The 25960-nt window shown below is 40.8% G+C and overlaps 1 protein-coding gene across 1 annotated transcript in view; it reads right to left on the bottom strand.

Moving 5' to 3' along the window:
* Positions 1-2024: 2024 nt before the first annotated feature.
* Positions 2025-25960, bottom strand: part of nalcn (sodium leak channel, non-selective) — a 121693-nt gene continuing 97757 nt past the window's right edge. The window contains exon 45 of the mRNA XM_056423989.1: positions 2025-2238. The gene's annotated coding sequence lies outside the window, so the exon portion shown is untranslated. The remainder of the gene's footprint in view (positions 2239-25960) is intronic.

The following is a 25960-nucleotide window of genomic DNA, read 5'->3' on the forward strand; positions in this document are numbered from 1 at the left end:
CAGCACTTCCGGTCTAGCGGAGCTGTCACGTGTTCACTTTCAGCCAATAGACGAAACCAGGATGAAACGGACTTCTTCTTCTGTTGTTTTCTTCTACTTCTTCTTCTTGTGCCAGCTTTTACAGGTCAAACAGAGAAACACGTACAATGTAGTCTGTCAAAGGGCTTTGTTTCTGTTATTAATAACTTATTTAATATGTTCTCCATACTTACTGTTTCTGTTTTCATGTAGTTTTTTCAAAAGTTTACTTAAAAATCCACCCTTTTCACTCCCCATCTATCTCTCTCTCTATATATATATATAGTTATTTATACTTAGCTGGCTATGCCTCTGACATATTGTTATTCTGTCATTGATTGTCTATACTTGTTTTTCTTTTGCAGAACTTCTGATGCATCAGATCAGAGATCAGTGAAAAATACTGTGAATAAAGCTGGTCCACTGTATGTGAACACACACACACACACACACACACACTCGTTGAGCATGTACTGCATGATGGTTTTAAATAAAATAAAGGTAGTTTGTATTGTTTCCGTCTCATTTAAGATACAATAAATTAATAAATACATTCCTAGGATGTAATTGGTTCTCTATCATTCGATCTCAGAGCAGACCATCTTAAATATGAGGATCTATATTTGAAGGTGGTATATAAAGGTTTGTATCCAGAACAGTCAAACCAGTGTTGTTGTTTTTTTCAAGTGAGAGGCTGTTCTTTTGTGGTTTTGTTAATGCTTGTTCCTACTTCACATCACATTGAGGGATGTGATCATGAGCAGATTAGGTTGGTTGGTTCCGAGTTGTGCTTTTGGTTTCTAGTGCTTAGAATTGTTGGGCTACTTGGTCATGTAAATGCTACTGTAGCATTTGTCCAATAAATCGAAAACAAACATACATCAAAGGGTTTGTGCTCTACGCAGCAAAATAAAGTAATGTCCATTCAGGATTCTGTTTTTCTGATACTTTATTTAACTCAACAAAACAAGCAAACAAGCAAAAGAACAAAGGAACTCCTCACGCTGCCTCTCCTGCGCTGGTAAAAAAAAAACCTTCGGCCTACCCAGGTGCATGCTGGTCCTGTACCTGCCCACTCTACATACAACCACAGGAGCCCACAGTGTTACCCAATTAACGAACAAATGAGCAATCAAAAGACTAAATATATCTAAACAACAACGATAACAACAAATTAAACTAAACTTAAAACTATCACAAAATAAAGCTATTCTAATATATCAAGACATCTAAACCTAAATAAGCAAACAACCTGAATGATTAAACAATACTAGTTGTCAATAAAATAACTAAATACTAATATCAAATAAATAGCTCCAACAGCGACAGTGGTTTAATCAACTAGGTAAAGGTAGACTTTAGCACCACATGATGTATGTTATGCATGCATCTAAAGTTATTTGAGTTTTTATCTTTGCAATCTATCAGATTATGACACTGGAGTGTTTATTTAAAACCAAATGATCCAAACATTCATATTTTTGTTGATAGGACTATGCTAAAAGCGGTTTTTACTTTTTTAACGTTCAAGTACTCAGTATAAAGTTGTATTTTAAAAGTAAAAGGCAGAGCAAATAGATGAACTTTTAAGCTTAATCTCTATTTTATAATAATCCTTTAAATAGGGAAACTGTTGAGGAAGCGTCCCCTTTACCGTCAGGGTATTCAGAACCTCGATGTGCACTCCCCGTCTCTTATTCTGCCGTCGGCCCGTCTGGGACCCCAGATAGCAAACTGACTCTGTTCCAGATCCGCCCCAAATCCGCCGTAGACTCCGGGAAGGCTCCGCAAAACGGGTCCGGATCGGCGGCTAAATGCACAGCGCGCCGGATCCGGAACAGATGCGCGCTGCGTAAGATTGACGGATACGGGGCGCATCCGCCCCGTATCCGCCAATCTTACGCAGATATTCATAAAATATTGACCCTTCCATAAAGCGGCTCATTTGGCCCAGATCAAGCTAACAAATATGCATCAATGCAACAACAACAAAATGCAAACGTAAATAATTTTTACAGTTTTTTATTTGAAAGGACAAAATTATATACACACACATTTAAAAAAGATATATTTTAAGTCTGTTCAGTGTGGGGGACGTCTACAGTAGCACGCATCCTGGAGCTACCCCGGTCTGCTGCCAGGTTGAACCACCGAATGGCGTGCTTAAGAACCTGGTCGTCAGTGGACGCATATGTGTTGAGTGATTCTTTCTGACAGCATCTGTAATCACACAAGCAGATACAAAATCACATGAATACTCAGTGCAACATAAATCAGACATGCAGTCTAAAATCTAGTGGCTGTCTGGCACTTAAAGTGTGCTATGCTAAATATAGTCAAGTCAAGTCAAGTCAAGTCTTTTATTGTCAGATACACAGAATGACACAGGGTCAGACTGGGCACTGAAATTCTTAGGACAAGGCACCACACAACAACTATCAATAGCCGAACATAATATAACATGACATACACACTGTACAAGAACTCTGAACATAATACTAACATGTAATACACATAATAACTAAACTACAGACAAATGGGAGTAGCAGGTAGTGAAAGCAGGTAGTGCAATAGAAAGTGTAAGTGTAAGTACAAGGCTGAAAGTGACAGTGTATGTAAAGTGACGAGTGTAAAGTGTCGAGTGCAAAAGTGTCGATCGTGTGTCAGTGTCCATTTAGCAGCCTGATGGCTCTCGGGAAGAAACTGTTCTCCAGTCTCTGTGTGCGAGACCGGATACTACGGTACCGCCTTCCAGAAGGCAGCGGGGTGAACAGGCTGAAGGCTGGATGATGGCAGTCCTTTAGGATCCTGCCAGTCTTCCTGAGGCATCGTGTGCGGTATGAGTAGTAGTATAGGGACATGTATGCGCGTGCACGCGCGTATACGTACGTGCACGCGCACAGCTTCACATGCACTCTCATGCACGCATAATTATGTCAATATTATGCATAATTAAAAAAATTAAAAAATTAATTAACATTAAAAATATTATTTAAAATATTAAATATTATCAAAAATTAAAATTTATAAAATAAAAGAATTCCCTGTAAACAGGAGCTCATGTTTGTACCATATAGACCTTTATAAAACCCTACACTGTGTCTTTATTAATACAAAGTGTTTATCGATGAGTAATGGACTGTAAAAGGGGGTGTTGGGTAGGATGTCACGCAAACACATGCACTAACTTTGGATGGCGTGTCATACGTGCATGCGCGGCACTGGGAGCGATACTGAAATGTGTATTGGGGTAGACGGCACAGGGAGCGATACTGAAATGTGTATTGGGGTAGGCGGCACTGGGATCGATACTGAAATGTGTAAATACATTGACACGTTTGTGGGGTAGGAGGGGAGGGGAGGGGAGAGGTGGTGGGGAGGGGAGAGTGGGGAGGGGGGCGGCAGCGATGTATGTTAATGTGTGTGTGTGTGTGTGTATGGGTGTGTGTGTTGGGAGGGCTCATGCACGTGCTGCAGTTTGCAGGGGGGTGCTGTTTAGGGATGCCTTTATTTACACCGCTGAAATATCTAATAATAGTGTGCCTGCTCCTAGTTAAGTGATAAAAACCTTGTATACCCGTATCTATTATTTTACACAATTCAGGGGAAAAAAGGCCATAAACCTTGGTGTAGGAGGGGAGGGGTTATTAAATAAGTATACATAATAAAAGTGTTAAAAGGCGGGGTATGCTATTTGAATGGGCTGTTGTTTTAGACTTTTATAAGTACTGTTCCTATCTTTTATTATCGATATATGACTGTTTTAAGAGATCCTGTGCCTTTATTATCGATATATGATTTGAGAGAATTAGTAGCAGTGTGGCCTAAAGTATGTTAATGTGTGTGTGTGTGTGTGTGTGTATGGGTGTGTGTGTTGGGAGGGCTCATGCACGTGCTGCAGTTTGCAGGGGGGTGCTGTTTAGGGATGCCTTTATTTACACCGCTGAAATATCTAATAATAGTGTGCCTGCTCCTAGTTAAGTGATAAAAACCTTGTATACCCGTATCTATTATTTTACACAATTGAGGGGAAAAAAAGGCCATAAACCTTGGTGTAGGAGGGGAGGGGTTATTAAATAAGTATACATAATAAAAGTGTTAAAAGGGGGTATGCTATTTGAATGGGCTGTTGTTTTAGACATTTATAAGTACTGTTCCTATCTTTTATTATCGATATATGACTGTTTTAAGAGATCCTGTGCCTTTATTATCGATATATGACTGATTTGAGAGAATTAGTAGCAGTGTGGCCTAAAGTATGTTAATGTGTGTGTGTGTGTGTGTGTGTGTGTATGGGTGTGTGTGTGTGTTGGGAGGGCTCATGCACGTGCTGCAGTTTGCAGGGGGGTGCTGTTTAGGGATGCCTTTATTTACACCGCTGAAATATCTAATAATAGGGGGCCTGCTCCTAGTTAAGTGATAAAAACATTGTATACCCGTATCTATTATTTTACACAATTGAGGGGAAAAAAGGTCATAAACCTTGGTGTAGGAGGAGGTTATTAAATAAGTATACATAATAAAAGTGTTAAAAGGGTATGCTATTTGAATGGGCTGTTGTTTTAGACTTTTATAAGTCCTGTTCCTATCCTTTATTATCGATATATGACTGTTTTAAGAGATCCTGTGCCTTTATTATCGATATATGACTGATTTGAGAGAATTAGTAGCAGTGTGGCCTAAAGTATGTTAATGTGTGTGTGTGTGTGTGTGTGTGTGTGTGTGTGTGTGTGTTGGGAGGGCTCATGCACGTGCTGCAGTTTGCAGGGGGGGGGTGCTGTTTAGGGATGCCTTTATTTACACCGCTGAAATATCTAATAATAGTGTGCCTGCTCCTAGTTAAGTGATAAAAACCTTGTATACCCGTTTCTATTATTTTACACAATTGAGGGGAAAAAAAGGCCATGGGAAAAAAACCTTAATTATGGTTATTTATTTTTAAAATGTAAACATATTAAGCAGGTATATGCAGGTAAGACACCAATGCATGTAGACCATGCAATGTTTTAGTGAATTAACTTAATAAAATGAACAGTATGTGGTTTGTATGTGTTGGTTTTAGGCTTTTATAAGTCCTTTTCCTGTGCCTTTATTATCGATATATGACTGATTTTAGAGAATTAGTAGCAGGGTGGCATAAAACTGGTGTAGGAGGGGAGGGGTTATTAAATAAGTATATATAATAAAAGTGTTAAAAGGGGTATGCTATTTGAATGGGCTGTTGTTTTAGACTTTTATAAGTCCTGTTCCTGTCCTTTATTAGTGATATATGACTGTTTTAAGAGATCCTGTGCCTTTATTATCGATATATGACTGATTTGAGAGAATTAGTAGCAGTGTGGCCTAAACTTGGAGGGAAAGACAGTGTCTCAGCATGTGTCCTGAGGATGGTGGTTTGTATGTTATTGGCCGCTGTATTCCCTTTTCTATTATTTTACACAACTTAGGAAAAAAGGTCATGTACCCTTCATCATGATTTGTCAATCCGTTTGTCTGTCAACATTTTGCGAAAAAAATGACATGATGTTATTATAGTGAAGCCATATTGTGAATAGGTTGTGCCAATAGTGGTGTTCTGTTTTCTATTTCTCAACATGTATATAATGTAGTTTTATTTATTTATGTACAATACATATTTATTGGAAAAAAATGTAATGGTCATTGTTTATTTGCACACAACCCATGAAGCTTTATCTGTAATATGAAGTAATTTTTCAGTCCCATCTTTATCATTTTGGTGAATGTGGGACGGACCACATCATTTTTACTCAAAAACGATATTAACAAATATAGTTTTCCACATTTATTCCCATGCATCTAGCATTGTATACAGATATTTCACTGCTTTTGTGAACCTATGACCTGTGGTCAACCAATTTCAAACACCAAAACAGTTCGTACACATGAGTAAAGGTGTGTTTTCAGAAGAGATATGAAGATTTTTTAAAATCGAACTTCAATTTTCAGCTTTAGGGTCATATTTTCTCTTTCCACTTGTACCGGAGGACAATTGTGACTCAGTATATAGAGAGCTGAGACAATACGACCATTATTTGAGGGGTATAAAACAATAAGAATTATTGGAGCTTGATTTAATTCATTGTGTAATAATATGTTTTGAATGTTGAAAGTGATTCCATTGATCATTAGCCAGTAAACGTCGATTTCTTTAACTTTGCACATTCAATTGAAATGTATAAAAATCAGACGCAATCTCCATGTTTAATAAATTACATGGCGTGTCCAAATGCTACTGGCCCGGCCCCTCTGTCACATTTTAGAACCGATTGCTGCCTGCAAGTCAAAAAGGTTGCACAACCAATGCCCCAATGCATGTAGACCATGCAATGTTTTAGGGAATTAACTTAATAAAATGAACAGTATGTTGTTTGGTATGCGTTGTTTTAGGCTTTTATAAGTCCTTTATGGGGCTTTTATAAGCCCTTTTCCTGGGCTTTTATTCTTGATATAGGGGTGTTTGTTTTTTGAGGGAGGAGGAGAAGGAGTAGGAGGGGAGGGGTTATTAAATAAGTATATATAATAAAAGTGTTAAAAGGGGTATGCTATTTGAATGGGCTGTTGTTTTAGACTTTTATAAGTCCTGTTCCTGTCCTTTATTAGTGATATATGACTGTTTTAAGAGATCCTGTGCCTTTATTATCGATATATGACTGATTTTGAGAATTAGTAGCAGTGTGGCCTAAACTTGGAGGGAAAGACAGTGTCTCAGCATGTGTCCTGAGGATGGTGGTTTGTATGTTATTGGCCGCTGTATTCCCTTTTCTATTATTTTACACAACTTAGGAAAAAAGGTCATGTACCCTTCATCATGATTTGTCAATCCGTTTGTCTGTCAACATTTTGCGAAAAAAATGACATGATGTTATTATAGTGAAGCCATATTGTGAATAGGTTGTGCCAATAGTGGTGTTCTGTTTTCTATTTCTCAACATGTATATAATGTAGTTTTATTTATTTATGTACAATACATATTTATTGGAAAAAAATGTAATGGTCATTGTTTATTTGCACACAACCCATGAAGCTTTATCTGTAATATGAAGTAATTTTTCAGTCCCATCTTTATCATTTTGGTGAATGTGGGACGGACCACATCATTTTTACTCAAAAACGATATTAACAAATATAGTTTTCCACATTTATTCACATGCATCTAGCATTGTATACAGATATTTCACTGCTTTTGTGAACCTATGACCTGTGGTCAACCAATTTCAAACACCAAAACAGTTCGTACACATGAGTAAAGGTGTGTTTTCAGAAGAGATATGAAGATTTTTAAAAATCGAACTTCAATTTTCAGCTTTAGGGTCATATTTTCTCTTTCCACTTGTACCGGAGGACAATTGTGACTCAGTATATAGAGAGCTGAGACAATACGACCATTATTTGAGGGGTATAAAACAATAAGAATTATTGGAGCTTGATTTAATTCATTGTGTAATAATATGTTTTGAATGTTGAAAGTGATTCCATTGATCATTAGCCAGTAAACGTCGATTTCTTTAACTTTGCACATTCAATTGAAATGTATAAAAATCAGACGCAATCTCCATGTTTAATAAATTACATGGCGTGTCCAAATGCTACTGGCCCGACCCCTCTGTCACATTTTAGAACCGATTGCTGCCTGCAAGTCAAAAAGGTTGCACAACCAATGCCCCAATGCATGTAGTCCATGCAATGTTTTAGGGAATTAACTTAATAAAATGAACAGTATGTTGTTTGGTATGCGTTGTTTTAGGCTTTTATAAGTCCTTTATGGGGCTTTTATAAGCCCTTTTCCTGGGCTTTTATTCTTGATATAGGGGTGTTTGTTTTTTGAGGGAGGAGGAGAAGGAGTAGGAGGGGAGGGGATATTAAAGAAGTATATAAAATAAAAGTGTTAAAAGGGGTATGTTATTTGAATGGACTGTTGTTTTAGTCTTTATAAGGCCTTTTCCTGGCCTTTATTATCGATATATGACGGTTCTAAGAGATCCTGTGGGAACACCCCATATTCACTGGAGGTCGTTTCAGGGGGCGCAGCATATGCAATAACATATCGTGACCATCCTGCTTATCATCCATGGTATGTTTAGTAATTTTCGAGACAACATCGCCCATGATATTAGATACCGCTGTCCTTAGGGGTGGTTTAGCAATGTTAAACCCTCTTTTTAAAAGAGGTATGGCCATTCTGAAAAGACTACGAAAGATACCAACCAATCCGTTTCCATACGGTGTGCTTGAACCTATAAAACCGGTAGGTGCCCACCTGTCTGATTCATGGAGTATGTCATATAATGGCCATCGTCTCGAACATAGAGGGGTTCGACCAATCATTCAATAGTTTTAGAAATACTGTTTTATGGGTCTAAAATGTAGCTTTACAATCACTTTACCGTATAAAAAAGGTATATACCGGTTTTGGGCGTCTTTTAAAGCTAACTCAATGTCATCAAACACGTTTTTGGAGAGCGACGTGTAGTGGGGTTTGTCAAAAGTTAGAGGGGGGTATACGTCGCACCTCGTCAGCAACATTTATACATCTCAGGAGTGGTACATTGCTATCGCCAACAAGTTGATAGTCTACAATATCACTATATACATATATGTTATAACAGCCCCCCTGCAGGTCAACCTGCCAGGCCAGCAAAGAGGACTCGTGTCCCGGAGGACCACCAGCATGACACGATGACATGATGTTATTATAGTGAAGCCATATTGTAAATAGGTGGTGCCAATAGTGGGGTGATCTTTTCTATTTCTCAACATGTATATAATGCGGTTTTATTTATTTATGTACAATACATATTTAATGGAAAAAATGTAATGGTCATTTTTTATTTGCACACACACCCATGAAGCTTTATCTGTAATATGAAGTAATTTCTCAGTCCCATCTTTATCATTTTGGTGAATGAGGGACAGACCACATCATTTTAACTCAAAAACGATAATAACAAATATAGTTTTTCCACATTTATTTACATGTATCTAGCATTGTATTCAGATATTTCACGGCTTTTGTGAACCTATGACCTTTGGTAAACCAATTTCAAACACCAAAACAGTTCGTCCACATGAGTAAAGGTGTGTTTTCAGAAGAGATATGAAGATTTTTAAAAATCGAACTTCAATTTTCAGCTTTAGGGTCATATTTTCTCTTTCCACTTGTACCGGAGGACAATTGTGACTCATTATATATAGAGAGCTGAGACAAACCGTCCATTATTTTGAGGGGTATAAAACAATAAGAATTATTGGAGCTTGATTTAATGCGTTGTGTAATAATATGTTTTGAATGTTGAAAGTGATGCCATTGATCATTTTCCAGTAAACGTTGATTTCTTTAACTTTGCACCTTCAATTGAAATGTATAAAAATCAGACGCAATCTCCATGTTTAATAAATTACATGGCGTGTCCAAATGCTCCTGGACCGGGTGCACGCGCATATATGTCAATATTATGCATAATTAAAAAAATTAAAAAATAGGAACAGGACTTATAAAAGTCTAAAACAACAGCCCATTCAAATAGCATACCCCTTTTAACACTTTTATTATATATACTTATTTAATAACCCCTCCCCTCCTACACCAGTTTTATGCCACCCTGCTACTAATTCTCTAAAATCAGTCATATATCGATAATAAAGGCACAGGAAAAGGACTTATAAAAGCCTAAAACCAACACATACAAACCACATACTGTTCATTTTATTAAGTTAATTCACTAAAACATTGCATGGTCTACATGCATTGGTGTCTTACCTGCATATACCTGCTTAATATGTTTACATTTTAAAAATAAATAACCATAATTAAGGTTTTTTCCCATGGCCTTTTTTTTCCCCTCAATTGTGTAAAATAATAGAAACGGGTATACAAGGTTTTTATCACTTAACTAGGAGCAGGCACACTATTATTAGATATTTCAGCGGTGTAAATAAAGGCATCCCTAAACAGCACCCCCCTGCAAACTGCAGCACGTGCATGAGCCCTCCCAACACACACACACACACCCTTACACACACACTCACACACACATTAACATACTTTAGGCCACACTGCTACTAATTCTCTCAAATCAGTCATATATCGATAATAAAGGCACAGGATCTCTTAAAACAGTCATATATCGATAATAAAGGATAGGAACAGGACTTATAAAAGTCTAAAACAACAGCCCATTCAAATAGCATACCCCTTTTAACACTTTTATTATGTATACTTATTTAATAACCCCCCTCCCCTCCTACACCAAGGTTTATGGCCTTTTTTCCCCTCAATTGTGTAAAATAATAGATACGGGTATACAAGGTTTTTATCACTTAACTAGGAGCAGGCACACTATTATTAGATATTTCATCGGTGTAAATAAAGGCATCCCTAAACAGCACCCCCCTGCAAACTGCAGCACGTGCATGAGCCCTCCCAACACACACACACACCCATACACACACACACACACACACACACACATTAACATACTTTAGGCCACACTGCTACTAATTCTCTCAAATCAGTCATATATCGATAATAAAGGCACAGGATCTCTTAAAACAGTCATATATCGATAATAAAGGATAGGAACAGGTCTTATAAAAGTCTAAAACAACAGCCCATTCAAATAGCATACCCCTTTTAACACTTTTATTATGTATACTTATTTAATAACCCCTCCCCTCCTACACCAAGGTTTATGACCTTTTTTCCCCTCAATTGTGTAAAATAATAGATACGGGTATACAATGTTTTTATCACTTAACTAGGAGCAGGCCCCCTATTATTAGATATTTCAGCGGTGTAAATAAAGGCATCCCTAAACAGCACCCCCCTGCAAACTGCAGCACGTGCATGAGCCCTCCCAACACACACACACACCCATACACACACACACACACACACACATTAACATACTTTAGGCCACACTGCTACTAATTCTCTCAAATCAGTCATATATCGATAATAAAGGCACAAGATCTCTTAAAACAGTCATATATCGATAATAAAAGATAGGAACAGTACTTATAAATGTCTAAAACAACAGCCCATTCAAATAGCATACCCCCTTTTAACACTTTTATTATGTATACTTATTTAATAACCCCTCCCCTCCTACACCAAGGTTTATGGCCTTTTTTTCCCCTCAATTGTGTAAAATAATAGATACGGGTATACAAGGTTTTTATCACTTAACTAGGAGCAGGCACACTATTATTAGATATTTCAGCGGTGTAAATAAAGGCATCCCTAAACAGCACCCCCCTGCAAACTGCAGCACGTGCATGAGCCCTCCCAACACACACACCCATACACACACACACACACATTAACATACTTTAGGCCACACTGCTACTAATTCTCTCAAATCATATATCGATAATAAAAGCACAGGATCTCTTAAAACAGTCATATATCGATAATAAAAGATAGGAACAGTACTTATAAAAGTCTAAAACAACAGCCCATTCAAATAGCATACCCCGCCTTTTAACACTTTTATTATGTATACTTATTTAATAACCCCTCCCCTCCTACACCAAGGTTTATGGCCTTTTTTCCCCTGAATTGTGTAAAATAATAGATACGGGTATACAAGGTTTTTATCACTTAACTAGGAGCAGGCACACTATTATTAGATATTTCAGCGGTGTAAATAAAGGCATCCCTAAACAGCACCCCCCTGCAAACTGCAGCACGTGCATGAGCCCTCCCAACACACACACCCATACACACACACACACACATTAACATACATCGCTGCCGCCCTCCCACTCTCCCCTCCCCACCACCTCTCCCCTCCCCTCCCCTCCTACCCCACAAACGTGTCAATGTATTTACACATTTCAGTATCGATCCCAGTGCCGCCTACCCCAATACACATTTCAGTATCGCTCCCTGTGCCGTCTACCCCAATACACATTTCAGTATCGCTCCCAGTGCCGCGCATGCACGTATGACACGCCATCCAAAGTTAGTGCATGTGTTTGCGTGACATCCTACCCAACACCCCCTTTTACAGTCCATTACTCATCGATAAACACTTTGTATTAATAAAGACACAGTGTAGGGTTTTATAAAGGTCTATATGGTACAAACATGAGCTCCTGTTTACAGGGAATTCTTTTATTTTATAAATTTTAATTTTTGATAATATTTAATATTTTAAATAATATTTTTAATGTTAATTTATTTTTTTATTATTTTTATTATGCATAATATTGACATAATTATGCGTGCATGAGAGTGCATGTGAAGCTGTGCGCGTGCACGTACGTATACGCGCGTGCACGCGCATACATGTCCCTATACTACTACTGGTATGTGTCCTGCAGGGCTGGGAGCTCCCTACCGATGATGAACTCCGCAGTCCTGACCACACGACGTAGGGCCTTGCGGTCCTTGCCTGTGCAGCTCCCATACCACACTGTGATGCACCCAGTCAGGATGCTTTCTATTGTGCATCTGTAGAAATTGGTGAGGATGACTGAATCCATGCCAAACTTCTTCAGTCTCCTCAGGAAGAAGAGGCGCTTCCGGGCCGCTTTGACCACCTTGTCTGTGTGAGCAGACCAGGTGAGGTCGTTGCTGATGTTGACCCCGAGGAACCTGAAGCAGCTGACCATCTCCACTCCATAGAGCTAATATATCATATAACTATTATGTAAAGGTATAGTTGAGTAACATTCACCTAAATAGAGAATAAAGTTGCAATTCAAACATTTTATTTAGAAACATGGTTATTCGTAAGTTTGAACACAAAGACCTCCGGGTGAAATCAAATTGTTTTCATTATATATGAGTTACTTACGCAGGAGCAAAGTCTTGGACGTCATTCGATTGAAAGATTTTTTTCCATTAATCCCTTTCCAATTTATGGACTTGCCAACATCATCAGTGAACATGCGTGCGAGGATGTTCCACGTTGCACGTTTTACATCATGTCCTCCGATTGTTCCCAAGGAGGAAATCTAAAATGGATAGAAAAAGTACTATTAATATTTGATATTGTTTTAAAAAACATTACCATCAAACAGGGTATTATCTAGTGTTAATGACATACAATAGATTTTAATGAGCTTTGCGTGAGATTCTTAAAACAACAAAAAACTCACCACACTCTTCTTCATTAAAGCGTTGGCTGGATCTTTGAGCTGTTGCTCAAACATGTCCACTTCCTCCATTGTGGTCAACGGAAACGGGTCTCTCCACTCCACTTCTTGACCAGACATTTGTGTCACGCTGGGGCGAACAAAGCTGTCAATTTTGGAAGTTAATTGATGGACCTGCTGTGTTAATTGATGGACCTGCTGTGTAAGCGTCTCCAGCATGGCCATCATTTGAACTTGAGCAGCTATAAAAAAAAACATTAGAATAGCATTTAAAAAAGGGAGAGATTTTACATCAAATATGGAAACATCAAGTGTTATACAACTCCATTAATCCAATCGTAATAATCATATTCACTTGGATTCAATGTGACAGTGTGTATTGCATGTCTCGTATCCAATTTACCATCGTTAACATTGTAAAAAGTGAAATGATTAAAAAGATTCAATTTGAATCCCATAGCCGTTTGAGTTGTTGCTCACCACAGCAGGCAATGGTGTCTGAACCACACCTCGCCCCTCGCCAGGTTGGCGTGTACCCTGCATGGCTTGTTCGCTGTCCTGCTGGTGATGAAGTCCGTGGTGGAGGAGGGGCAAGAGGTGGAGGAGGGGCAATAGGTGGAGGAGGGGCAATAGTTGGAGGAGGGGCAATAGTTGGAGGAGGGGCAACTGTCCTGCTAGTGGTTGGACCCTTTTTTTTTTTGGGGTGGCGATTTTCAGTCTCGCTGTCTGCATCCGAGTCCCCAAAGAAATGGCTAGAAATGGAGTTAGGAAAAAAATGTATTATTTGTCATACTATAACATTGAATGACAGACACTTTATTTTATTAAGGTAAAAGAGTTCTAAAGAATACAATTTATACACATTTACTCACACAGGCATTGGCTTTCTCCTTTTAGGAATTGCCTCCTCTTCTGAATGGAGATCAGATGTGTCACAGGACATATATTTTGTTAACCATCGCCTTGCCACCAAGTAATCATCTAAAAATTAAGTCAAAACACAATGAAAAAGTACAGAATTATGACCAGAACAATGTGATTAAAATGTTGTTTCCCCCCCCCCATATGTAACATAAGGTAAATGTTTTTATGTATTTGTTTAAACAGATAATTATTAGAATATTAATATAATTAGCATACCGCATGATCTAATTATTCTGACATCATGTGTCTGCCAGTCAGGTTGAGGTTCTTCGGCACTTCGGACCGCCTTGTCCACCCTTTCATCCCTCGGGTAATCTGGCCAAACGCAGCCACCACCACTGTACCAGCTTTGTGGCACGACTGCTACTGTTTTGCTGTCCAAGAATTCAATCAGATGGAACATCCTGAATTACAGAGGAAAGAAACAAACAGTGTCATCAGTCACAGAAATATAACTCTGTTCCAAGAACTTCTGAAAACAATTTAGCAACTAGAAAACAATTTAGCAACTATTAAAGTTCTCTATAACCAGGAGTATGACAATTACCATTTGGAAAACATGAGAATAGGTCTCGGTCGCCTCAAGTGAATACTGCCAGTTGTGCTGCTTGGTGGAACTTCCAACTGAGAACTGTAAAGGCGAACTGTGTACCTGGAAACTTCTATGACTTTTAGCTAAAAGAGCCAAGATGTTTTTGTCCATTAGCTTTAGTGTGTTTGTGCATTTAAGAACTTGATTTTCTTGAAATAAGAGTTTAAACAAATGTTTTATTGACACACCCAAGTCCATAAATCGACAATTTGTTTTGCAAATGCACATTAGATACCTAAAACGTATGAAATAGGGGTATAGCCACAAAACCATCCCTATGAGGCAAAACAGCACATTTCTGAACAAGCGCTGACATTTTAACACACTTAAGTGGATCAGATGGTTGGACAATTTTATGAATATTCAAATAGTCAGAGTTGAAAGGGTAAGTGAAGAACAAAGACTTCTCTGAACACTCCTTGTATATCACATACACTCCATCATTGCATTCTACAATGTTATGTATATAACAAATTTCATTTCCAATGACAAAAACATTATCCCCGGTTGAAATTTTAACAGTCCACTTGTCACAGGCCATTTCACCATACTGTGCTTTCACTGACATGCCACCTACAAGTGGTCCAACAAAGTGTGTTTTTTTTAAATGGCTAACATTTAAAGGAGTGTCTGGTCTTCTTTTCTCTGACAATCGTCTGATAATTTGTGCAAGAAACTCTGGTTTTCTGACAAGCTTTTTCAGCGTGTGCAGGTAACTTTCATACGGAAATGCAGAGAATGAGTCGAGGCAACCATGTTGTTGAACTTCATCTGCCAGATGAACCAAACCGTGGATATTATAAACGATTTGATCTTTGCCATATATCTCACCAAAGTCACTGACAAAAGATCGAAGTAGTGTGTGTGCATACTGTGCATTACTAGATAGTCTAGGACTGACTAAAATGGCAATACCAGAGAAGAGTAGCATGAAATTGCTGTACATATTTCTGTCCAGAAAGGTTCCTAGTATTACAGGTCCTGTGTACAGTAGAAACTGACGTAATTCTGTTGCCTTCCACCGATCCAATTCTCGTAGTGATCTAGGTTTTCGGGCAAACTCCACAGGAATATAGGGACGCATTTCTATCAATTTTGCCGACATTCTTTCAACAATGTTTGCCGGCATTCGGAAAATTAGAGGACCCCTGAGCCAGATGTGTAGCAATCGTCTAACAACACCCAAACAAACCAAATGCATGTAATCCAAAGGGAATTGCGAAACCATGCCGACACCGCTGCCAAGAAATGGATGTGGCCCCTCATGATGATGAGCCTCATCTACCATGTTTTCAAACGATTCGTCAGTCCTTACAGCAAAGTCTGTAGATGGATATGTCATGCGTCTGTTAATGTATTTCCCAGGCTGCATACATTTGTCACAACCATGGTAGCCATTGTGGTTCTTTGTATTCTTAACAAATGATCTGGCTGGTGTGTCACAAATGACTGTGTCCAGTTGAAGCTTCAATGTCTTACCCTCTATATCAAAACCGTTTTCAAGCTGTTGCAACTCTGTAACAAAATCTTCAAGGAACTCTTTTGCTGAGCTGGGTTTCTTTGGTCCACAGAATAAACCTATTACGACTGGTTCTTTCATGGGAACATTCAATAGCAGACCAAGGATGGGCCACAGTTGCAGACTAGAGCTTTTGAATAAAGGAAGTCCATCTATATGTATTTGCAACTTCAAAATGAAACTGTCTGCTAGTGTATGCACATAATTTGACAGTGTATTTCTCAGCGAAAGCAGAATACCAAAATAGTGGTACTGTCCCCCAGCCTTTTCCAGGATGGAGTATTTAGTTTTAGTCCCAAGAAGAGTCCTGGCATCCCTTGGAAGGTCAGAATGGAAAATACGAAGTATGCCCAATAGTGCTGTCAAAGCAACCAAAGAAATGCCAAAGTGTGTGGCCCAGTTAGAAATACTTGCAGACAGGGACAAGGTTTCAAGTTGCTCATCAGACTGTTCAGAATCAGACGTCAGACTCTGCCCATCACTGGCCACAAAGGCAAAACCATCAATTATATCTGCTTCTACTTCCATGGCACCTTCCTCCTCACTAAAGCCTAATCCAGTTGTAGTGTCCAGACAATTTGCATCTTCTGTGCAATTTATACTTTCCAAAGACTCCCCACTGACATCTACATGTTCCCTCTCTGGTGTCAGTTGAAAGGCAGTTCTATCTGCGCAGTCGTCCCTAATTTGGTCGTCTTTTTTGAACATCTTGACGGACCCTGCGTCTAATGGTGGAGTTGGAGACAAGCCCAGTCTTTCTGTTCATTTAATCTAAAACAAACCAAAATAAAAATGTTTTAATAAAAACACTACGCTATACATTAAGATAGTATTTTAATGGATTAAAACAAATCTGGTCATTTTAAAGTTAAACAGGTTATACAATTCCCTCTCAAATGTGTCTTTAAGTTGCTGTGAAAACTTCCCTCCAAAAAGACATGCTTACCTGAATTGTAGAGATCGATCCTGATGAACACTTCTGTAAAACTGAGGATGACATTTCAAATTGTAAATTATGTGTTGAGAACTCAATACATACGAATTAAATAAAAACAGGTTTGTGCTGGCCATCTTTATTAGCTTGCGAGCTAGCGCTCCTCGTTATTAGCTCGTGAGCTAGCGCTCCTCGTTATTAGCTCGTGAGCTAGCGCTCCTCGTTATTACCTTGCCCAGCTTCAATCGCGCACCCTTGGGTTGGAGCTTAAGTATACTAAGTATACTTAAGCTCCAACCCAAGAACCACTGAAAATTCAGCGCTAGCTGCAGAAGATAGCTCACCCTAACCCTAACCGAGATAGTTCGAAAAATAGCCATAATTCGACAGTAGCAACACAATTCAACACTTACCTAAGTAATATGTCTGGCGCGAAGAGCTGCAGGTTTGAAAATTCCAGTTTGGAAAGTCGAGGCGCAGAAGTCAGAGGAGCAACGATTTAGCCGCCACACCGCTGTGTGAACCGGATGCGGATGCGGGCGGATCCGGTTCACATGACCAAACCGAGTGCGACAGTAGGGCGGATCTAGCGACCTGAGGGCGGATCCGCCCCGGAATCGGCTGCCGCGTCGGGACGACATGCACAGCGTATCCTCGATCTGGTGATCTGGTGTCTGTCACAAGATATTTCTGGAGAAAGAAGTGTTAATAGAAAGATGATTGTCGGTAAGAATTAGAGGTGCGGAGGTAGCGGGGAGGCACAAGGCAGGCGGCTTCGGGATTGTGTGCTCCACTTCACCTGTCATTGCTTAGGGAAGAATAAGGAATCTCCCTAATGGCCAGAGCCGGGGGCCCAGGGCGACGAGGGGGGGGGGGGGGGGATAGGTCTCAGAGTTGGTTAGAGAAACAGACACTTATCCGGCGAGAAAGCAGACATCATTCAGGCCGAGCTTCATTCGACATCACCCTTCGGTATATCATGCCGTTGTTATGGGTGCTACCAGTTTGGTGACGCTTCGAGGTTTTCCAGATCGACGCCCACAGCTTCGCTTTCCAAAAATGAGTTCAAACGGCTTCAGAGCGCTCACATTAATTTACTCCCTTCCTGCACATGGCCTTAATATTATGAGCTTTTCGGCAGAATTGTGTCCCGTCTCACCGGGAACATGGATACTCGGGCGCGAGCATTTAGTGCCCTCCGAAATTGCCTAATTGCAACCCCATGCAAAATGCATGAAGTATGGATTTCATCTCCTGGTCCTTCAGCCATGTCAGCCGGTCGGTATTCACGTTATTAGCATCACTTCCAGTGGGCTGGCCGGGGCGGGGCGGCGGGGGGAGATAATGAGGTGGAGGGAGTCCCAGAACACACCCAATGGAGGATCCAGTGGCCCCAAAAGCAGGGAGACAGGGCTGCCAGCGGAGACCCCGTCAGGGAGGGTCCACTGTGCCTGTGACCGCGCAGAAGGTGACAGACATTGATTGTGTGCAGTCTGACATAGAATCACAGCAGAAAGGAAAAGGTCAGGGTCAAATGGCGTGAAAGTGAAGAAATGGCTCGGCAGCCCGCGCCGTCCCGAGATGAACGGCGCGGGCTGCCGGGGTTTTCATCATTAGCTGTTAATCGCAGTCGAAAACAGTTTGCTCTCCTCTGATCTCAGCGGGAGACACGCGGCGATATTCTCCAAAGACTTGTTTATTTAAAAAAAGAAAGTCCACTAATGAAGAGCAAAGTTTATGTTTGTTGAACATGCTTTGTGGTGAACTATTTTACATTTTATTTTAGAGATTACAGATCCGGCAAAAATAGATGTACTAGAACAAATTTTGCACCCGGGACAAAGAGAATCTCTGGGGCTAATGCGTGTTTATCCCCTTCAGACCTGGAACATGAAATATGTATATAGGGGCTTTCAGCCAATGGAGAGGCAGGATTTGGAAATTTGACTTCTGCCTCCAATCAAACTCAAAGAGTAATAAACTTTAAGTTATGCATTTGTTTACATGCAAACCTGGAACTGTAATATTGACCCACTTACAATACCCACTGTTACTTTGAAGAGGTTCAAACCTTTTCACAGGTGTAGCCCATCTTACTGAACATCTGGTCAAGAGTAACATTCAGAAGTCTGATAACAATATACTACTCTGACGGCACTCGCTTGAATCCTACGACACACTTTGTATTTTCATAATTTTAGATATAACCACATTCATAATAATGTTAGCGAGTATATTTTTATCATATTTCACCGGAATACAGCTGCAGAGATTCGTGGGCTTGCTCGGCCCATTAGGCCTAGTGGACAGAAGAGAAGAAATATGATAATTAATTTTTGCTTGACTCTCATTCAGGCATTAGAAGGGGTCAAGAAGTAAACTGGTCGAAAACACATTGTGCAACTGAAGAGACGTGTGCACAGCCGACAGACGCAATTTGAGATTAAAATCAAAGCCAATAAACTGAGACCTAACTTCCCCGGTCAGAGGGGCAGAGACTGTTCCCACCGTGTAGTGTTTACTTTTTTTTTGCATTAATTAATTCACTTACATTTGCAGTGTTCGTGTATTGCTTTTGTTTATTTTATGATATCTAGATACCTCGTAAAATCATGTTTATAAATGTGAAACGTAATTGTTAATGATACAAATATTCTCTTATTTATTATTATTATTATAATTATTTAAATCTGAGGATGTCTTATAGAGTTGATGTGAACGTAATCACCAACGCTCCGAGCTCAGAACCAATCCCGTGTGAGAACACTTTCATGAAGGCCAAATGTGTCCCGAAAACCTCGTAAGTGGAGTTCAGAAAAAATCACCAAATCAAAGTGCAGGAGCCGGATTACTGACAGACAGCTCACTGACCGTGTTCAGTCACAGACATTACATCACATGTCATTTAGCAGACGCTTTTCTCCAAAGCGACTTACAATAAGTGCATCAACCTAGAGTACAAACTAAGAACAACAAGAATACAGGAAGTAACATTTCCTCAACATAGTCGAACTACAAAAGTACCACAATAAGAGCTAATCTGTGTTTTAATCCAGATATAGTCGGAAAAGATGTGTTTTCAGTCTCAGGCGGAAGATGTAGAGACTTTCTGCTGTCCTGGTGTCAGTGGGGAGCTCGTTCCACCACTGAGGAGCCAGGACAGCAAACAGGCTGGATGTAGAGTGATGAGCTCGAGGTGCAGGAGGCACAAGACGATTGGCTGTTGCCGAGCGGAGCGAACGTGCCGGGGTGTACGGTGTGACCACATCCCGGATGTAGACGGGGCCCGATCCGTTCAGAGCACGGCTCACAGACTTGAGTCACATGACTTCTGAAGGCATCGTGACACAGAGCTGAGCTGCACTCACATTAGTTGCACTGACTGAGAATGTTGATGTGTTGTAACGTCAGTTGATAAATACAACAGTTTACATTGGATTAGTTCACCCAGCTGCTCATTGCATATGTGTGTGTTCTTGTTCATATTGTGTGTGGTTAACACATAATTTCCTTTTTTATGTTGCTCTGAAATTAATTCCTTTAGTGTGTTCTTGTTCAATCTGGACCAAAAGTGTTTGATTTCATTGAATTTCAATCAGGCCAAATAAAAAGCCTCAAGTTGTAAGTCCAGTCTGGACCGTCTTTGTCTCTCAACGCCTCAATTGGGAGATCTTGCCTGTCACCAGGGCAGCGGTCAGGGATCCGACGCGAGACTCAAAGACACTCGAGGCCCCGCAGCGGTGAAACTCTGCCGCCCTCATCTCCTACGATCTGCCCGGCGAAGAAGAAGAAAAAAAACTGCTGCGACGGCAAAAAAAACCACAAGGTCGATCAAACACCGCCGAGAACAAACAGCCCGGAGCAGCGCGTCTCTCAAAGGCCTCCGTCTTTCCTTTGAAAGTGGTGATAGCGGTGCATATTTGCAATGTGCAAAGAGGTCCATTAGAGCCCGGTTCGGGAGTTAAAGCTCGTCGATGCCGTAGTTTTTTATGTTTTTTTTTTCTGGAAGCAAGAACCAATGCTGTCCACTACTTCCCCCCTCATTAAAGTCACAGGTCTACGAAGCGTTCTTGGAAAACATCCCTATTTTTGGTCTGGGTGACGGAGGCGGAGCTGACGTCTACAACAAAGGTGGGTGAGATATAATTGACTGTAAACCAGGAACTGAGTCGTCGCTTGTCTCCTTTAAAAAGGCCTTTTCACTCGTTACTTTGGTTAAATCTGAAAGCTTCTAAAGTTTCCTAATACCACAATCCCCCCCCCAGACTTTTCCTTAAATACAGTATTGTGTTTCATCTCCTCTAAAGTTCTCGTAGGCGACCATTGATGCGATGGAGCTGAACCCGACTCCGTTTGAAATGTTCACCTCGCAAGGCTCCGAATCCAAAAATCTGTGCTCGCGATTGAGCCGAGCCGCGGGGACTTCAGGTGTAAAAAAAAAAATCAAACGTCGTTTCAAGCACTTCCAAGCTCTCTTTATCGGGGGAGTCGCCGATGTTCAAGGCCAATCAAAAAACTCGCCGTGCCAACCCGGCGTGGAAGAACTGCTAATTCGCCGTCCGCCTTTTGTCGTCTCGCCGAACGCGGAAAGCCGACCACGCACACGTCGGAGCTCGTGCGGACAGAACTTCAACATCTTTTTTTTCCCCGCGCTCCGTCCTTCCTCTCTCACATCCCGAGTGTTCGTCTCTCAGCTGAGCGTATACACACTTCTCTCTTCAGCTCACTCTCATTTCCTTCTGTTCAGCAGCTCGGGAAAGAAAAGAAAAAACATCATATTCTGGTGGACAGAGGGAATTCATTTATATAACAAGCCCGCTGAAGGATGGAGAGGAAGAAAAAAAAACAGCCGAATGAAAGCTCAGTCTGGTTGGGCATACATTGGGATTCACGGAGAATTCTGTTAAAAAAAATAATAATCGTCATTGAGTTCTGCAAACGCCACGGAAGTTTAATGACGCAACTTTTTCCGACATTTAGAAAAACAGAGCTTTTTTTCCGCTTCTTCTTTTCTGACACGTGTGTGATCCCATTAAGTCTGAAGACATCCAGCGATGAACATAATGGCATCGCAACCCCCGATTTAAACCTCCGCCGCGCACTGATAACGTTTGCGCCGTCATTAGCGCTACGTACGCGCACAGCTGGACGCCGTCTGACGGATTGCAGCTGGAGGACAAACATTCTCGAGAGCGCGGCCGCTCGCAGTCGAAGCGTCGTCTCGTACGAGAGTGACATCGGTGCAGTCGACTCCGCTGAAGGTGATCCATCCGCGCTTTAATTAGACGCGAGGAGCTAACGGTAATTTCCATTCGCGTTTCCGAGCCCGCGAGAGGAGAGTCCCTTCACAGAGGACGGTGATGGAGAATACCTTGCATTAATGAGGGGAAGCACAGCGGGCAGGAGCAAAGAAACTATCACTTAAAGAGCTAAGATGGCGGCTCATATTGGTCGGCTGGAGAAGAAGAAGAAGAGAGAAGAGAGAGAAAGAAGACGGGGGGGAAAAAGCGATGAGATGACTCATTATAATAATGATGCATAAGTGCAAAGTAAGCATTCTCTTGCGGGTAAAAACAAAGTCAATTTGTTCTTGAAGACTATATAGTGCGAGATGCTGGAAGTGAAGCGTTGTATTCTGCTGGCTTCATCGGGCTGCCAATGTGTCACGGGCACACGTTCCTTTCAAAGGCCGCAGACAGACAAAAAAGAAGAGAAGGGATCAAAATTGGATTGTTTGCAGTTTTCTTTTATTCGAAACTGTTCTCTTCCAGAAAAAAAGACAAGGCGATGACTCTTTATGAACTTCGTGAGGTCTTTGCTGCGCTAGTTTTGCCTGCGTGTGTTTTTGGACGTCAGTCAGACTTCCTTTGTAAGAAATGGGAGCGTAACGCTGCACATTCACAACAAAAGCGTTCCGAATACACGCAACGCTTTACTCGCGTGAGTTTACTCGCTCGACTATTTGTGGCTTTTCGCGTCATTGGCGCTTTAGAGGAGGCGTGGCTTATCTCTGTGGCTTTACTCCGTGGAAACCGTTGTCATTTCTTTCATCCACCACGGAAGAACTAACCGCTAGTTCCAAAATGTCTGAACATCTAACACCCTCGTGTTTAGGTTCCTAACATTAATATCATATATATATTTATTCATGACATCACCCGTAGGCTCACGCAGCTCGGTGACTTTCACCTCTAAGTCTGAATGACTTCCTCTTCCAGCTCCACTAGAGCAGCAGTTAGATTCACCAACGGCGGAGCAGCTCAACGCTGATTGGCTTTCGCAACTCGACGTCGGACAATATTTTCGGCAAAGTTGAAATATTTCAACGTGAGGCGAATTTTGCGTCAAACGCCGCCTGTCGAAAAATTCACGTCTATCGCAAACCACCCGCGTCTGTACGTTGAGTTTGCACGGGATCTACAGGACTGTCTCAGAAAATTAGAATATTGTGATAAAGTTCTTTATTTTCTGTAATGCAATTAAAAAAACAAAAATGTCATGCATTCTGGATTCATTACAAATCAACTGAAATATTGCAAGCCTTTTATTCTTTTAATATTGCTGATTATGGCTTACAGCTTAAGAAAACTCTAAAATCCTATCTCATAAAATTTTAATATTTCCTCAGACCAAGTAAAAAAAAGATTTATAACAGCTGAGTGTTTGTCAAGGCTCAGGAAACCCTTGCAGGTGTTTCGAGTTAATTAGACAATTCAAGTGATTTGTTTAATACCCTACTAGTATACTTTTTCATGATATTCTAATATTTAGAGATAGGATATTTGAGTTTTCTTAAGCTGTAAGCCATAATCAGCAATAAATCAGAATAAAAGGCTTGCAATATTTCAGTTGATTTGTAATGAATCCAGAATGCATGACATTTTTGTTTTTTTAATTGCATTACAGAAAATAAAGAACTTCATCACAATATTCTAATTTTCTGAGACAGTCCTGTACTTGCGTGAACAAATTTGCAACGCTTTTAGCGTGAACGCACCAGTTGAGAAAATTGCGGGACGGCCCATTTGAGTCTCAATTCAATGACTGTGACGTTATTTCTTTGTGTGCATGCGTGCATTGCCGTTGGTTCGTGAGGTCAAGAGTTCATCTGGACACAAAGTGGGAACGGATGCAATCCCAGAGTGTGGATCGCTCCGAAAGATAAGAGAAAGACACTCTGTCACATTCATTGAATGTATTTAAACTCTAAATCTGTCCTTCTGGTCACATGACATCTATTGTTCTGTCCATCCTGGAGAGGGATCCTCCTCTGTTGCTCTCCTGAAGGTTTCTTCCCTTTTTTTCCCCTGAAGGGTTATTTGGGAGTTTTTCCTGATCCGATGTGAGGTTTTGGGGCAGGGATGTCTATGTGTACAGATTGTAAAGCACTTCGAGACAAATTTGTAATTTGTGAAATTGGGCTATACAAATAAACTGAATTGAATTGAATTGAAAGGACATCCGGCCACATGAAAAACTCACAGCGCTCCGCACAGTCCACCGGCGTGTCGAGTGCGGTTCTGCAACACTTTGTAGACGGCTGGTGGGGGAAAGGGATCTTTTGTTCTCTACTTGAGGCCGGAGGACAACCAGGTGCAGGGAATGGTGATCCTCTGTGATAAGGGCTTTTTTTTCTCTCTCTTCATATCAGGATGAGCACCCAGGAGCCCGGGCGTCCATCACCGAGTCGCCGCCGAGAACCTCCGCCGGCAGGCATCTGTTCTTATCGTACATATTTACATTTTGCTGCGACGGCACAGCTACACGTTTGTGCTGACTGCACAGATTACCTGTGTGCCGTGTTCTCTGTCTCTGTAGACAGGCCACACATGTCACATCCGTATTGTTTGGGGACAACACACTGTCTCCGTCAGCCTCTGCCAAGAAGGATGAAACAGAAGGCCAGCGTAATGAAACCCGAGTAAAAACTACAGCATGCATGGCCGTTCTTTTTGTCTTTAGCCTCCCAGTCTTTGATGGGAGGTATGGGAGATGGGAACTGGTGACCTCTCCAGTCAGAATTGTGTTTGTGGGGGTTTTGTTAATCCTGTGTGCTACTTTATTGCCATGGGTTTTTGAACCATAGGTGGTCTTTTGGTGGTATGTTTGTGGAAAATATCTACTTTCTGTAAAATAGTATCCTAACAAGTTGGGCATGGGAATACAATCTTTTACTTGGCTCGACACAAAATCAAACACGTGAATGAATTTTAAATGAGAAGGAATTCCAGAAGATTTGGTCAAGTTTTGACACAAGCAGTCACGCAGTAACATCAGTGGTTTTGTGTTTTCTATTGCTCTCCATCAGACCCCAGAAAAAAAGGAAGAAAGAAAAACGTGTAATTGTTCCTCCTTTTTAACAAGGGTTACATTAATAACCTTCAATATCATTATCAACCGCACAAGATATGTTTGTTAACAGATTAAACCTGAGACTATATTACAACTACACAGAAACATCGGGGTTTTCCATAAAACAGGCATTGTCGAAACTAAGAGCCAATCAGCTCTTTGATCCGGTCTCAAGTCTGGATTCAGTCTGGCACAAATTGTGCATTGTGCGGCATCCCAGTGATCAGTTCTGTGCATTGAGATGGATTTGGTCCATCAGTCATTCGTCACGTGACTCGCGTGATGTTGACTCCAGCCATGCTCATTTGTTGTTCCCTAAAAGTGTGAGACCTGCCAGCGGTTAGGTTTCATGTGTTCGGTCCCTGCTGTCGCCCTCTCCCTGGTTTTGCTCACAAAAGTGTTTCCGCCAAAAACCCTCTCGTCGCCATGGCACCCCGGGCCCCGGCGTGATTGACACCTTGTCACATTATCTTATGACAGCGATGGTGGAGAGAGAGAG

The sequence above is a fragment of the Pseudoliparis swirei genome, chromosome 2 (assembly GCF_029220125.1).
Source record: "Pseudoliparis swirei isolate HS2019 ecotype Mariana Trench chromosome 2, NWPU_hadal_v1, whole genome shotgun sequence".
NCBI classification, from domain to species: domain Eukaryota; kingdom Metazoa; phylum Chordata; class Actinopteri; order Perciformes; family Liparidae; genus Pseudoliparis; species Pseudoliparis swirei.